This window comes from Pteropus alecto, unplaced genomic scaffold (assembly GCF_000325575.1).
Source record: "Pteropus alecto unplaced genomic scaffold, ASM32557v1 scaffold87, whole genome shotgun sequence".
Taxonomy (NCBI): domain Eukaryota; kingdom Metazoa; phylum Chordata; class Mammalia; order Chiroptera; family Pteropodidae; genus Pteropus; species Pteropus alecto.
The window spans coordinates 4949863-4953809 of NW_006443225.1; positions in this window are offsets into that span (position 1 = coordinate 4949863).

Here is a 3947-nt window from a genome sequence, read left to right on the forward strand (position 1 = left end):
GTCACTAATCCAACATCTGTGCACCCAAACAATGCTAAGGGCTGGAGATAAGCATGAACAAAGCATGTAAAGTCTCAGTCCTTACAGAGCATCGAGTGGGTAAAATTGACTATTAACAAACAAAAATATAAAACAATTGCAGATTGTGAGTGCTACAACAAACACTAGAGATGAAATGACTCTAGCTAGTTACCATAGGGTAGAAGAAAACATGGTTGGAGGTGAGAAGATCAAAGAATCAATAGGCTAGGAGGTTGGTGGGGTCGGCCATATAGGTGTAGATGTCATCAAAAATAATGATGGAAAGGGAGGAACTCAGTGAGCTCAGAGCCAAAGCCTTTCATGAATCGTGTGGAGTTCTCAAGGTGTCTTATAGACAACAAATATGGATACTAGGCAATAAAGCCTGATATCATTAACTTCTAAGGAATTCTGATGTTTGAAGGAGGAAGGAAAAGAAATTGTTTGGATACAGCAAAATGGAGCAAGGATGACACTTATATCTGGGTCCTAAAGTACTCAGGATTACACAGGACAAAGGACGAAGAATTCAGGAGGAAGGGGGAGAATGGGAGATGAGATCAGACTCGGAATGAGTGTTCTGTGTCTGTCAATGGCTTGAGAAGTTTGGACTTCTAATGATGACTGAAGAAAACAGATGAGGAATGAGAGAATGGGTGGGAAGAAATGGAATCTTTGGTCCTGAGTATATGGCCCAATGGCATCTGGCTACTCTCCTGAATCTCCCCAAGATTCCGAAACCTGGGAGCAATGCCTTTACTCGGAGCATGAGCCTACTTGTTCACACAACCAAGCTTTTGCAAAGCTGTTTTAGACTCAGTAATTTCCCTGTTCTTCTTTTCATTCACAATTCAAGTCAAATTTCACTTCTTCCTCGAGCCATCCTCAATCTCCATTTCCACCACACCCTAATAAAGCAGAATAGATACTGAATCCCTAGCTTTCTCATAGCTTCCTACTTGTTGTCTAATTTTAGATCACACTAATATGTAATTATTTGTTTACGTGCCTGTTTATCTTATTCTAATAACAGCTCCTTAAGAGCAGAGATTATGTTACTCATTTTTGATTCTTAGAAAATAGTAGTGTCTGTTCCATGCATACCACACCAATGAAAGTTGATTGGAAAAATAAGAAATTCAACTCTGTTAATCTACTACCTGCTTTGTTAGGTTGTATTTCCTCTTATTTATTGTACTTACCTAGTTTAAATTTAAGAGAATGATTCTTATAGTAGTATTTTGAGGTCAGCTAACAAATCCATGTTATCTTATTCATGTGGTTTAGAATAGTGTTGCATGTGTACATCTTTCTAGTCTATATCCTGATAAACTGAGGAGTCCACACTTTGTGGCTTGTTCCTTCAATGTAGTTTCTCTCTTCCATTATTTAGGTCATTTCAGTTGCCCTTCTCCATGTAATTAATTAGAGACTCCCTTTGTTTTGTTGTTCAAAAAGTAGTACAGGTTCCCCCTCCCGCTTACCACCCTCCCCATCCAAAAATAAAGCTTCCTATGAAACCTTTTATAAGCTGAAATGGCTTAAAGCAAAGAAGTAATTACCTTGCTAATGGATGCCCAAAATAAATCGAGGTAAAGGACAAATGCTCTCACAGTTCAAAAGCGCTGCCTCTACGACGTCTTGCTGCAAAACACGCTTTTCACTTTTTTGCCTTTTCTTTTCTTTTTTGTAAAAGTAAAAATCCTCTTCAGATTTCTTTCAGCGAGTGAAAACATACTAACGTAATTCTCTTAAAAGCGAAGCAGGATAAAGCGAACTTTGAAAAGTGGTCACCTGTACTGGCTTCGCCCTTCGTTTCTTAAACTCGTCACTAGGGCTTAAGGTCAGCTTGGAAAGCTGACTGAAAATAGTCCTGGTTGCTGCTGTGTAGAAAATATCACTTTACATATGGCCTTAACACTCAAGAGATTTTAATTACAAAAACAAACTAGTTTTTTTTTTTTTAAATCACTGCGGATTGTGTCGTTTACCACATTTAATACGATCACTTATATAAAGGGTCTTAACAAATGACAGGATCAAGAAAATGAATGTATTAGCTGTTTCTAGATACATAAAGAGTGTGAAAATTAGAACATAACCTTTAAAATAGACATAGTTAGGAGAAAAGATGTATGAATCTACATTAGTAAATAGATGAGTAAGATAAGATATCCAGTGAATATTATGCAGATACGGCATATTACTTTTTAAATGATATAAATTGCTTTCGAAAATCCTGAATCCTCCTCAGAATGCTGCTAGTAATTGTGGAAGGCAAGATAATAGGTCCCCAAAATGTCCACACCTTAATTCACAAAACCTGTGAATACTTACCTTACATGGAAAAAAGAGAGTTTGAAGATGTGATTAAATTAAGGCAGTTGACATGGAAAGACTCCTGGGTTAGCTGGGCGTGCCTAATCTAATCACGTGGGGCCTTTCCTAGTTATGATCTGGGGGAGATGTGACTGTGGAAGAGAGAACCAGAGGGATGGCCATGTAAGGACTCAAGCCGCATTTGCTGGCTTCGAAGAGGGAGGAAGGAGACCAGGAGCCAGAGAATGCAGGTGGCTTTTATAAATTAGAGAAGGCAAAGAAACAGATTCTCCTCTAGAACCTCCAGAAAGGAAGACACGGTCCTGCTGGCGCTTGATTTTAGCTCAGGGAGACCTTGCGCAATGGTAAGACAATAAATGTATGATGGTAATTTGATATAGCAGCCATAGGAAACTAATATGTTAAAAAAGTAATGGAACTGCTTTCCAGAAAGAAAGAAAAAAAAAGAAAACCTGGGTAAAAGTAGTGTCTCTTTTAGATGTAATAGAGAAAATAAATTTAGAGCATGAATTATCTCTGATTTTTTTTCTAGATAGGTCTACTAACTACTTAAAACAAAATACAGGGGGAAAAAACATGATATGCACCAAAATGTTAACAATATTATCTGTTTTCTTTCTTTTTTCCTTCTTCCCTCCCTCTCTCTTTTTTTCCTTTTCCTACGTATTTGCTTAATTTTTTACTTTCCTGTAATAACTATATATCACTTTGTATATTAACAAAATATTTGGCAAAGAATGGAGGTAGCTAAAAGAAATAATTTATTTATAAAACAATCTGGTTCAAAGGTCATTTATACCAGGAATCCTGACCCATGATCGAGTTTCCCAATCAATAAGAAATTCTCTTTCTAAGCACTCTGAGGTAGCAACACACACAAGCATGCACACACACACACACACACACACACACACACAATCTTTGAAGCAAAAGTTAATATTTTAAAAACCTTTATATACCACCATGAGCCTGATAGTTTCCTAATATTCAAAAGAATATCTTGATGAAATCCACGGGGATATTACCAAGTGTGATTTTTTTTTTCTTGACATTGTAATAATGAAATTTATCAACATTTGGCAGTTCTAGAATCACACCTGGGTAAAAAGATACATGCAAAGTGGGAGATAGACTGATGGGTTTTCATGTAACAAGAAGAAAAGTTCACCAATATGGTTTTGGTTTCCCCACTCGACTATTCTTTAAGAAGTCACCACTGTTGAGTTCCTGTGCAGTATTAAAGAAGAATATCCAATTATATGAGGAGGCTATTAAATACTCCTCTCTTTTCTGACCACGTATCCCTGTGAGATGAGGCTTTCTTCATATACTTCAGCCAAATGATATATCACAATAAGGTAAATGCACAAGTAGATTATGAGAATCCAGTTTTCTTCTATTAAGCCAGACATTAAAGAAACAGCCACAACATAAAACAATGTCAATTTTATAATTAATTTTATTCTAAAAACATGTTTTGTGTGCATATTACTTATTTAACAGGTAATGGATTTATTGTTGTCACTTTAAAAATACTTTAAAAACCTTTCACTATTGATTCCCAGTATTGTAAATATCAATAGGTA